The sequence below is a fragment of the Nelumbo nucifera genome, chromosome 6 (assembly GCF_055504915.1).
Source record: "Nelumbo nucifera cultivar China Antique chromosome 6, China Antique-T2T, whole genome shotgun sequence".
NCBI lineage: Eukaryota > Viridiplantae > Streptophyta > Magnoliopsida > Proteales > Nelumbonaceae > Nelumbo > Nelumbo nucifera.
In genome coordinates, this window is record NC_142654.1 from 26,038,404 (window position 1) to 26,051,695 (window position 13,292).

At 36.5% G+C, this 13,292-nt stretch overlaps 1 long non-coding RNA gene across 1 annotated transcript; it reads left to right on the top strand.

Annotated features, from left to right (window-relative positions):
• Positions 1–1,481: 1,481 nt before the first annotated feature.
• Positions 1,482–2,881, top strand: LOC148790688 (uncharacterized). The gene is made up of 2 exons (XR_016077221.1): positions 1,482–2,002; positions 2,641–2,881. It is a non-coding gene; the product is annotated as an uncharacterized LOC148790688 (long non-coding RNA).
• Positions 2,882–13,292: the final 10,411 nt, after the last annotated feature.

The window sequence follows — 13,292 nt, forward strand, 5'->3', positions numbered from 1 at the left end:
AGCACGAAAGCATTTGATTCTCTTGACCGTGTAAGAAACTGACCAACGATGATCGAAGAGCCATAGGAATTGTAATTGTATGGAAAAACTACACCATAGGAATTGTAATTGTAGAAGGCTAAAAGGGGGAGACCAGACCATTTGCATTCCTAACAATTCTAACACCCCCACTAGCACCCGGGTTTCCTCTACATGCACCATCCACATTTAATTTAAACTTATGATTAGAAACAAAGTTCCAAACTACTTACTTGACTCTTCTCCTTTTAATAGCCTTAACCTGAATGTTAAGAGCTTGACGAGCGTACGTAATGATTACCATCTATAAACTTAGGTTCTTCCATAGTGGAGCTAATTTCCATTAGCCATCTCCTTACTTTTAGATATTAGAATTTGTGAAGAGGAGCCTGAACACTCAAAAAGTACTCTTCTATATCTTTCCTTCCATAAAATCCATAGTAAGATGCAAGTTCTCTTAGATTGATTCTTGCTATATACATGAGTTTGAGCTAAAAGAATCAAGGGAAGTGAATTGAGCCAAATTCTTAAAAGTGAAAAGAAACCAATAACATCAGGAGAGAAAATTCGTTTGAAGAGATTCTAAGCTGAAGGAGTTTCATCCTTGGGAGAAAAGATTGAACAAATCACGTTGTGTTTTATTGTTTCTCTTCAAAAAACATCAATCTCTTCAATTGTTGCACCCTATATTCATTTGTGCCTTCTCTTCCATCTGAATAGTTTGTTTTATATACTTTCATATCTACTTAGTAGAGGCATTATCTTGTGATTTATTTGTTTGTCTTCTCATGATCATCCTTGTGGTGATTGATCAGTTTGTGGTTTTTGATTGATAGTTGTTGAGTGTTTTAACAAATAATTCTAAAATAGTATATATAAATTTATCTGGTTAAGTGTCTTATTGGCACCAAGAAAACCCACCTATTGTAAAGGCTTTCCTGGCACCTAGAAGGCCTGGTTGGTTTAGTGGAATTCTTAGGTAGTGTGCCTAGAGAGAGGACGTAGGCCTAGTTTGGCTGAACCTTTATAAATCTGTGTCCTTTCAGTTTCTTTACGGATATTCTTTACACTGTTGATTGATAATTATTGTTATCACAATGTACTTATATTTGTTTTATACAATTTCAATTCAATATTTAAGCTTTTGAAAAGACATTAATAGGGGAGAAAACCTTATAATACCTAATTCACCTCCATCCCTTGGGTTAGGATAGGCAACAATTCAATCGAAATTGGAATCGGAATGACCTATTCCCATAGTCTATTTGCTTCAGATAGAAATGGGAATGGGAATTGGAATCAGCACGAATGAGATTTCATTCCCAAGGGAGAGGCAGGGAATGACCATTCACGCAAATGGGGGAATGCTATTACAGCATAAATAGGAATGGGATTCTAATTGAGCCCAACCAAACAGTTAGAATTGGAATAGCGATTCCAGACCTCTAATCCTGTCAACCAAATGGGGTTAAACAACTTTAGTGCAAAAATTTGCATCTAATTTGCAAAATAATCAGTATAAGTATAAACACGTGTGTGAACCAAACTACATGACCAATCACGAGTGAAAGAAGAAATGGTCAACCACGAATTGAGACATTATTTTTGGGCGAAACCGATGCCTTCATCACCACATATTTAGCAACTATATATTTTGGACCCATTCAAACCCCACATCACCACCAATTGCACATACAAATAACTCGTCTCCTCTCTAATGTCTATTGTGCTTATTGTGCTACTAAGTAACTAAGAATTCAAAGTAAAAGAAGAGAGAAAGCGATGGCAAACAGGATTGTGGCAGTGTTGGTGGTATGCATGGTTCTTTTTGCTGCGGTGCAATTCTCCGAGGCAGCAGATGAAGGTGCTGATCCTAAGTTCGTAGAATGTCTCTACAAGTGCAGGGACGATTGCAAGGGTGGGGAGGAAAAGTCTGCCTGTGACGCCAAGTGCGATCAGGAGTGCAAGGATAAGGCCAAACTTGGTAAGACAGACAGACACACACACAGTTTCCTTTTCTTTTTTAAGGTGTTAAGGTGATCGATCGAACAGAACAGATGCAAATCAGGGACCCTTTGCCAATGCTAGGAGTCCATCTGTTTTGTTTTGAAAGCAAAAGTTGCATGAACACGGATTTGGGAATATCTCCTATCTGAAATTAATTCTTGAAGATAGAGATGTTTCATTCCAATATAATGTTTGTCTGGCCCATGCTTGTACTATATTCATATGGCTTTTGCTTTCAGGAGATCCCTGTCAAATACGTTAGACCCAGTTAGTGGATTTGCTGTCAATGGGTTCGGTCTATGCATATGCATGATCCCATATATAGAGAACTACTGAACCCACCAAACCGATTATATATATATATATATATATAGTTTCTCGTTTTGTGGTTTAATGGTGTCCCAACTCCCAATTTAGAATTGGGTGATGAGGACGAATTCTTTCTGTAATTTTTGTTGGGATGCCATATATAGCCCACCTCAGGCCACCAAGATAGTTAACGTTGGGGCTTCAATATTCATCACATTGCATTTAACTGCATCAACTAATACTCAATTTATTTTTTATTTTTGATGATGATTTTGTTTTAATTTCTTTCTTCCATCATCCGTGCAGGTTAATACCTGAGCAGTAGCGGACAATAAAGCTGAAGCCATGAACAACAACCACGTACCTTGAACGAGTGCAGAGAGATTAACCAATAAAGCAACAGCAGTACAGCTAGAGGAAGTTCCTTACATATGTTTCTCATTCCCATGTCGTAAATGGTGCTATATATAGCTTTCAGAGCACTGCATGTTCTAAGGGTGTAATAGTTTCTTCCTACCTACAATGAAATAATGGTTTTCTTTATTAATCTCACCTCCAACAACACTACTTAAAGACCTCTAATTTCTCTTATAATTAACAAATTCTTCTCATCAATACAATATATAGCAATGTTAATTAGTTTGTTATTCCTCTACCTAGCTAGGGCTATCTATCTATGGCTTGTGTTTACCCAACCTAACCAAATTAAACCTGCCCAATCAATTATTTGTTATTCCAGACGGTTTAAAATTCCTGATTATATAATGATCAATAATATAAAAAGGTTTATTGGTTTTCTTGTAAAATTTTATTATATTTCTTCTCCAAAAGGTAAATTTCATAAACAATATATAAAATATTAATTTTGGTAAAAAACGCTTGATTTATCAACTTATAAATAGTTTACTATTTTACTCTCATTTTCATTTAGTTTACATTACCAAATTAAAAAAAAATTAAAGTTTTAAGCTGCTATTAGGATAGATAATTATAGATGCTAAGTATGGTCATATATACCTGATTCTCCCCATTAATAATTAAAACAGTTCTGACTCTATATTATAAGAACCAATTAATAATTGATTTGCGACGGGAACACCCAGTCCCAAACCAGAACTGAATCATTAAGAGCCCTAGCCTCTAACAGGGAGAGGAAAAGAAATTTTTTATGACGTATCGTAGAACATACAAATAGTTCAGGGCAATGGTTTGGCTTAGATATATAGGCTGAGGCCACAACCCTACTTACTATTTGAGCAAGTTAATATTCGTTAAGTCAAGCTGCAAATCCATGGGAAATATCTAATAAGTGCCCACTAACCAGATATGGCAAGGACATTACCGGATATAATATATATTTTTTTGGGAGCAAGCCCGAAGGCAAATTAAAATTCCATTCATCAATTCTTGGTTAAACAATAGAAAAGAAAATCCGGAATACATGACCATGTACCATGAATAGACAGAATTAAGGGGGAGTTCGTTTTTTTTTTTTTTGGATTTTGAGAGGGGAAAAAGTTGGTCAATAAGAAATTCATTTTCTTTTTTCAGATTTATGAGGGGACCAATGAAAGTTTTTCTTAGGTGGGTAAATAATTTTTCCATATGGGGGAAAGTTATCAAAACTTGAATGGGACAAAAATGTCCTTTTTGATAATGAAATTTTTATGGCTAAAATGGTCATTATTTTATTTACCTAGAAAATGAAAGAATATGGATAAATAACTTATCGAGAAGTGAATAAAACTTATGCAGTAAGAAACTACTACTATATGAAGCCTCCACAGTGGAACCAAACTATCCATCAACAAAGTCCAACAATTGATAATATCACTTGAGAGAGAAACCCATATGAAAAGCAAAATTTACACAAGAAAAATCACAGTATATTATACAATGTATATGACCCAGGCCCCTTATATAGGTATCCCACGCTAGGGGATAGCTTATTATCAGCCTGAGTTGCTCCAAACTTGGCAATCTGAACCCATTTCAAAGTTGTTGGAAAATAATAAAGAAGGCAGATGAAATTTATTGGTAATCGCTTTCTAAACCGTGAACTTGTAGGAGTGTGGCGTTGTAGAACTGTGGAACTGAGAGAATGAGGGCTGAGTCATGCCGCTTGGTCACTCTCCTTAAAATCGCATTTGCCCCCTATGGTGCAGCTGGGTGATCGCAAATCGATTGCCAAGATAAAACAACCCACAAGCCAATGTTAGGCGTGCACTCACTTACTAGATCTCCACAAATCACAAAGAAATGATGCTCAGATTTGCAAAGAAGATTAAGAAGAAGAAAGTAAAAAATGTTGGTGTGTAAATTGGGTCGACCAACACTCCTTTTATAGAGTGTTCTTAGACACAGAAAGTAAAGAGACATGAACCTATTTGAAAAGACACAGAAAGGATAGAGTCACAAATAGGAAAAGAAATTCGTTCAAAAAATGAATTTGAACTTTAAAGTCAAACGATTAAACCGGTAAAAACCAAAAACTGATTCGATGCATCACGCACACATACATACCCTTGCCCTCGCCCTATCGTGCACGTGAAAAGCACCCCCAACCACCCCTCACATGCATGGATAACCCATAGAAAGAGCAAAACTATAGATATAATCTACCTCCACTCCTTTCCCAAGCAATGTGGGACAATGAGTTTTCCTATGCACTTCAAGAGTGGGAAGAGGAAAAAAACAAAACTAAAAAACAAGAGAGGGAGGAGAGAGATTCTTGAAATTTTGAATCTCCCTCCAACAAAAGTCATTTAATGATCTATGTTCACTTTCATTTGCTTCATTAATTAATCTAAGGCTGTTCATAAAATGGAAAAAATTAAAATTTTTTAGACTGAAATATTTGAGATATACTATTGCCCAATGGAAAATTTATTATCTTTTAATTTTCATAAATATTAAAATAAATTAAAAAGGTGGAAAAAAAGTTCCCAAGTCACCACGTAGGCCCTGGTTTGCGTAGAAACAGAAATGTGTTCGACCTACTTAGTTAAACTATATTGTATTACTTGGATTGCTATATGAAACAGAAACAATGGAAATAAATTGTGTTTGATTGCTTTATTAATAAAAGTAGTTCATTAAAAATTTATAATCTCATTGATTAGAGGTGCTCACAGTTAAGCGAACTATGGACTTATTTATGAAACTGAACTGGGGTTATTGTTTTTTGAAAAACCGGGAACCAAAATTAACCAAAGTCGACCGGTTGACTAGTTCGATTAACCATCCATTTGGTTCGTCGGTTTTTTATTATTTGCAATATTTTATACACACACATATATATATATATATAAAATAAAACATTAGAAATATATATAAAATATTACATTTTAAATAATAAATAATATATTATATATTATAAATATATATTTATATATAATACATATTTATTAATTTATAATGTATAGAAAATATAATATATATAATATACATAAAATATATATAAATATATGTATACCGGTCGGTTCGTTTAACTATTGGTTTTCTATTATGGTTAACCGAAACCAAACCTGTACCTTCGATTTTTTAAAATATCAAACCAACAGGTTCGATTAATCGAATTTTCGGTTTTCTCTTGCTCACTCCTATCATTGCTATTGGCCGATGGAATGGAGCTGAGCTACGATACCTTAGGATAGCAACCAGAAGACTAAAAATTCCAGTCGAAAAAAACAATTAAAGCTAAGCACAAACTTTGCACAAAAATTGAAAAATATGCAGAAAAGAAAACTCCAAAAAAGAGGCTTCTAGTCACCAATCAAGTTTTCAAAAACTGGACTAAACACAAAATTGTTTTGGCCATCAGTTTCTAGGTCAAATGGTCTAACCATCAGATTTGAATGGATGACCCATTCTGATTAAAAAAAATAATTAAAATAAAATGACAAAAAACCATTGTCTAGGTCAAAAAGTCGATGATTCAACCAGCTGGGCTAGCACAAATTTGTAGACCCAAAACCTCTCCCTTAACGTAAAAGATAGCTTATACAATCACATAGGATAAAAACCGATCCGATCAAACTTAAACCAGTTTTACTATTTAAATGTTAACCAAAATTTAAAATTTTGGTAATATAGAGTTAATAAAATTGGTAGAAAAATTCATAATTATTTATATGATAAAATGTTGAACACCATTATGTATGTATTTATCAGCTTTGACACTTTAAACTTATGGTATGATAAATATTATAAGTAAATGTAGGAAATGCTATAAAGAACTAACATAATAAACGGTTTTGGGTATGAACCGGTTTTGGGGTGTGGGAATCAGAACCTAACCAATTACCACTTCTGGTATAAACATGGAAGCAGAACCTTTGTAATTGGCTTGGTCTACTCGGGCCCGTCAAGAAAACCCAAATCGTTGACAACCCTTTAAAGAATACAATGGATGGGAGGGCTAAGGCTGCAACAAGGTTGGTATCTCTTTCTCTTCTCCTTCGGGATCTGCTGCCCTAGGTAATACCCTTCCTACCCATACTCAAAGTTCAATCTTTTGCTATGGTTGCATATGATTCTGTCGTGTGGTTTTGATTTTGGACACGCACCAATGAATAAATATCTCTAAACCAATTTCAACCTTGTCATTGCAGGTGCATTCTTAGCAGCTCGCACCGTGTACTGTGGTTTTAGAAACGACTACGATTGTGTAAGTCGTCGTTGCTTTTATATTCTAACACATTTTTCAAGGCTGCCATTTCTTTATTGTCATTGCAGGTCTTGTAATTTTGCTTTCTCTTCTAAACTCATTTGTACATCTTTAGGTATTGACACTTCTGCTATATAGCATTGAGCGGAGATGATTCGGGCATTCGATTCAGAGCTGTTGCAAGCCATGGCCTCACATATGCTGGAGCCCAGAATGAGCTACCATAACCTCTTTCGTTAGTATTCACTTCATGGACTTTTTCTTCCCCACCCATTTCTGATTGGATATTATTGACAAGTGATTGTCGTGGGCACGCAAACAGGACTCGGAAATGGCACAGGTATATCCATGTTGTGGTGTGCCTACAATCAAAGCTTTTATCAATTTTGGAGACAATATTTTTGGGTTGCAGAGGCGGCCAAAATTACCCCAATCTTGATGGGTTCAGACACCAAGAATGCTGGAGTTGCGGGAGTGCTGTGCATCCTCTTAAGGCATTACTATAAAAAGCCAATGCGCTCTTCACTGTAAGCATCTCACTTCCCTGCTACATTTGATGTTCTCTTGTGTTGTATGTGCAGTTTAGGATTGTTCGAGGTCCTCCTACTTTGGGGAAGGACTTGTTGATTCATGTAACTTACCATTCCTTCTAGCTTCGATAACGGTGTGATTATATGACACACCAATGTTCAATGAACTTTCATTTTCTTTTTGTTCCATTGTATCAGTGACTGACTGTTTCTCATCTCATCATGCTTTATGTGGTGGGTGAATAGAAGTTGGCTACCATTGGAGACTGAGCTATAAATGGGTGGGATTCGTGTCTGACCCAAGTAAAAGCACTCCCAAACTGATCCTTAACCGGGACAAATTTGTAGACCCAAAACCGTCACTCTTAACGTAACAGATAGATTATACAATCACATAGGATAAAAACCGAACCGGTCAAACTTAAAATCGGTTTTACTATTTAAATGTTAACCAAAAATTTAAATTTTTGTAATATAGAGATAATAAAATTGGTAGTAAAATTCTAAATTATTTATATGATATAATGTTGAACACCATTTTCTATGTATTTATCAACTTTTACACTTTAAGCTTAAGGTTTAATAAATATTATAAGAAAATGTAGGAAATGCTATAGAGAACTGACACAATAAATGGTTTTGGGTATAAATCGGTTTTGGGGTGATCGAATCAAAACCAAACCAATCACCAATTCTGGTATAAACATGGAACCAGAACCTTTGTAAATGGCTTTATTTACTGGGGCCCATCAAGCAGACCCAAATTGTTGACAGCCCTTTGAAGAATACAATGGATGGGAGGGCTAAGGCTGCAGCAAGGTTGGTATCTCTTTCTCTTCTCCTTTGGGATCTGTTGCTCTAGGTAAGACCCTTCCTACCCATACACAATGTTCAATCTTTTGCTTTGGTTGCATATGATTCTGTCGTGCGGTGTTGATTTTGGACACGCATCGATGAATAAATATCTCTAAACCAATTTCAACCTTGTCATTGCATGTGCATTCTTAGCAGCTCGCACTGCGTACTGTGGTTTTAGCAACGCCTGCGATCGTGTAAGCCATTGGTTGCTTTTAAGTGCTAACACTTTTTTCAAGGCTGCAATTTCTTTATTGTCGTTGCAGCCCATGTAATTTTGCTTACTCTTCTAAACACATATGTACATCTTTAGGTATTGGCACTTCTTCTATATTGAATTGAGTGGAGATGATTCGGGCATTCGATCTAGAGTTGTTGTAAGCCATAAGACATGACCTCACATACACTGGAGCCAAGAATGAGCCACCATAACCCCTTTCCTTTGTATTCACTTCTTTGAGTTTTCCTTCCCCACCCTTTTCTGATTGGATATTATTGACAGGTGATTGTTGTGGGCATGCAAACGGGACTCGGACGTGATGACGGAGGGACTTGGAAGTGGCACAGGTATATCCATGCTGTAGTGTGCCTACAATCAAAGCTTTTATCAGTTTTGGAGACAATATTTTCGGGTTGCGGTGGCAACCATAATTTCCTCAGTCCTGATGTGTTCAGGCACCAAGAATGCTGGAATTGCGGGAGTGCTGCGCAACCTCTTAAGGCATTACTATAGAAAAGCCAATGCGCTCTTCGCTGTAAGCATCTCACTTCCCTACTACATTTGGTGTTGTCTTGTGGCTTGTGGCTTTCTAATTCGCTTGTGTTGTATGTGCAGTTTAGGACTGTTCGAGGTCCTTTTACTTTGGGGAAGGACTTGTCAACTCATGTGACATACCATTCCTTCCGCTTCGGTAATGATGTGAGTATAAGACATACCAATGTTCAATGAACTTTCATTTTCTTTTTGTTCCATTGGATCAATGAATGACTGTTTCTCATCTCATCACGCTTTATGTGGTGGCTCGACTAGAAGTTGGCTACCATTGGAGACAAGGCTATCAACGGGATGGGGTTCGGGTCTGACCTAGGTAAAAGATAGCTTATACAATCACATAGTATAAAAACCGAACCGATCAAACTTAAAACCGGTTTTACTATTTAAATCTTAACCAAAAATTTAAATTTTGGTAATATAGAGTTAATAAAATTGATAGAAAAATTCTAAATTATTTATATGATAGAATGATGAACACCATTATGTATGTATTTATCAGCTTTGACACTTTAAAATTATTGTATGATAAATATTATAAGAAAATGTAGGAAATGTTGTAGATAACTAACATAATAAATGGTTTTGAGTATGAACCGATTTTGGGGTGTGGGAATCAGAATCAAACCAATTACCAATTATGGTATAAACATGGAACCTTAACCTTTGTAATTGGTGGGTTTGTTTAATTTAGAATGTCGTGATTAGCGTTAATCCAAGTTCTTGTATGTTAAATTGGTTATGTTAATTTTTTCATTTGAATTATTTAGACCGTTTAGAAGGTATTGTCTGGATTGATCGAGGTTCATTGGCTTGGTTTACTCGGTCCAGTCAAGCAGACCCAAATCGTTGGCAACCCTTTGAAGAATACAATGGATGGGAGGCCTAAAGTTGACTTATACAATCTCAATGCGCTTTATGTGCTGGCTAAATGGAAGTTGGCTACCAATGGAGACAGGGCTATCAACGGGTGGGGTTTGTTTCTGACCCAGGTAAAAGCACTCCCAAACCGATCCTTAACCGTGACAAATTTGTAGACCCAAAACCGTTACTCTTAACATAAAAGTTAGCTTATTCTATCAAATAGGATAAAAACCAAACCGATTAAACTTAAAACCGACTTTAATATTTAAACATTAACCAAAAATTTAAATTTTGGTAATATAGAGTTAATAAAATTGATAGAAAAATGGTATATTGTTAATATGATAGAATGCTGAAAACCATTATCTATGTATTTTTCACCTTTGACACTTTAAAATTATGGTATGATAAATATTATGAGAAAATGTAGGAAATGCAATAGAGAACTAACATAATAAACGGTTTTGGGTATGAACCGGTTTTGGGGTATGGGAATCAGAACCGAACCAATTACCAATTCTGGTATAAACATGGAACCGGAACCTTTGTAATTGGATTGGTCTACTCGGGCCTGTCAAGCAGACCCAAATCGTTGACAGCCCTTTGAAAAATACAATGGATGGGAGGGCTAAGGCTGTAGCAAGGTTGGTATCTCTTTCTCTTCTCTTTTGGGATCTGCTGCTCTAGGTAAGACACTTCCCACCCATACTCAATTTTCAATATTTTTCTATGGTTGCATATGATTATGTAGTGCGGTTTTGATTTTGGACACGCATCGATGAATAAATATCTCTAAACCAATTTCAACCTTGTCATTGTAGGCGCATTCTTAGAAGCTTGCACTGCGTACTGTGGTTTTAGCAAGGACTGCGATTGTGTAAGCCGCCATTGCTTTTATATGCTAACACATTTTTTAAGGCTGTCATTTATTTATTGTCATTGCATGCCTTGTAATTTTGCTTACTCTTCTAAACTCATATGTACATCTTCAGTTTTTTACACTTCTGCTATATTGCATTGATCGGAGATGATTTGGGCATTCAATCTGGAGTTGTTGCGAGCCATGGCCTCACATACGTTGGAGCCCTGAATGAGCCACCATAACCTCTTTCCTTTGTTTTCACTTCTTGGACTTTTTTCCCCACCCATTTCTGATTGGATATTATTGACAGATTATTGTCATGGGCACACAAATAGGACTCATACGTGATAATGGACTGGGAAGTGGCACAAGTATATCCACGTAGTGTGCCTACAATCAAAGCTTTTGTCAGTTTTGGAGACAATATTTTCGGGTTGCGGTGGTGGCCATAACTTCCTCAGTCCTGATATGTTCAGTGACCAAGAATGGTGGAATTGCGGGGAGTGTTGCACAACCTCTTAAGGCATTACTATAAAAAAGCCAATGCGCCCTTCGCTATAAGAATCTCACTTCCCCGCTACATATGGTGTTGTCTTGTGGTTGTGTGGGTTTCTAATTCTTTTGTGTTGTATGTGCAGTTTAGGATTGTTTGAGGTCCTGCTACTTTGCGAAAGGACTTGTCAACTCATGTGGCTTACCATTCTTTCTAGCTTCGATAAAGATGTGAGTATACGACACGCTAATGTTCAATGAACTTTCATTTTCTTTTTGTTCCATTGGATCAATGACTGACTGTTTCTCATCTCATCACGCTTTATGTGGTGGCTGAATGGAATTTGACTACCATTGGAGACAGGGCTGTCAACAGGTGAGTCTTGTGTCTGACCCAGGTAAAAGCACTCCCGAACCGATCCTTAACCGGGACAAATTTGTAGACCCAAAACCGTGCCTCTTAACGTAAAATATAGCTTATACAATCACATAGGATAAAAACCAAACCGATTAAACTTAAAACTGGTTTTGCTATTTAAATGTTAACCTAAAATTTAAATTTTGAAAATATAGAGTTAATAAAATTGATAGAAAAATTCTAAATTATTTATGAGAGAATGTTGAACACCATTATGCATGTATTTATCATCTTTGACACTTTAAACTTATGGTATGATAAATATTATAAGAAAATGTAGGAAATGCTATAGAGAACTAACATAATAAATGGTTTTGGGTATGAACCAGTTTTGGGGTGTGGGAATCAGAACCGAACCAATTACCAATTCTGGTATAAACATGGAACTAGAACCTTTGTAATTGGCTTGATCTACTCAGGCCCGTCAAGCAGACCCAAATCTTTGACAACCCTTTGAAGAATACAATGGATGGCAGGGCTAAGGCCGCAACAAGGTTGGTATCTCTTTCTCTTCTCCTTTGGGATTTGCTGCTATAGGTAATGACCCTTCTAACCCATACTCAATGTTCAATCTTTTGTTATGGTTGCCTATGATTCTGTCGTGCGGTGTTGATTTTGGATACGCGCAGATGAAGAAATATCTCTAAACCAATTTCAACATTGTGATTGGAGGCGCATTCTTAGCAACTCGCACCGCGTACTGTGGTTTTAGCAACGACTACGATCGTGTAAGTCTTTGTTGCTTTTATATGCTAACACTTATTTCAAGGCTTCCATTTCTTTATTGCCATTGCAACCGTTGTAATTTTGCTTACTCTTCTAAGCACATTTGTACATCCTCAGGTATTGGCACTTCTGCTATATTGCATTGAGCGGAGATGATTCGGGCGTTCGATTCGGAGCTATTGCGAGCCACCATAACCTCTTTCCTTTGTATTCACTTCTTGGACTTTTCCTTCCCCACCTATTTCTGATTGGATATTATTGATAGGTGATTGTCGTGGGCACGCAAACGTGACTCGGACGTGATAACGGACTCAGAAGTGGCACAGGTATGTCCATGCTATAGTGTGCCTGCATTCAAAGCTTTTTTCATTTTGGGAGACAATATTTCCGTATTGCAATGAAGACCATAATTTCCTCTGTCCTAATGTGTTCAGACACTGAGAATGTTGGAATTGCGGAAGTGTTGCGTAACCTTTTAAGTCATTACTATAAAAAAGCCAATGCGCTCTTCGTTGTAAGCATCTTACTTCCCCACTACATTTGGTGTTGTCTTGTGGTTCTGTGGGTTTCTAATTCTCTTGTGGTGTATGTGTAGTTTAGGATTGTTTGAGGTCCTCTTACTTTGGGAAAGGACTTGTCGATTCATGTGACTTTCCATTCCTTCCAACTTCAATAACGATGTGATTATATGACACGCCAAAGTTCAATGAACTTTCATTTTCTTTTTATTCCATTGGATCAGTGACTGACTATTTCTCATCTCGTCACGC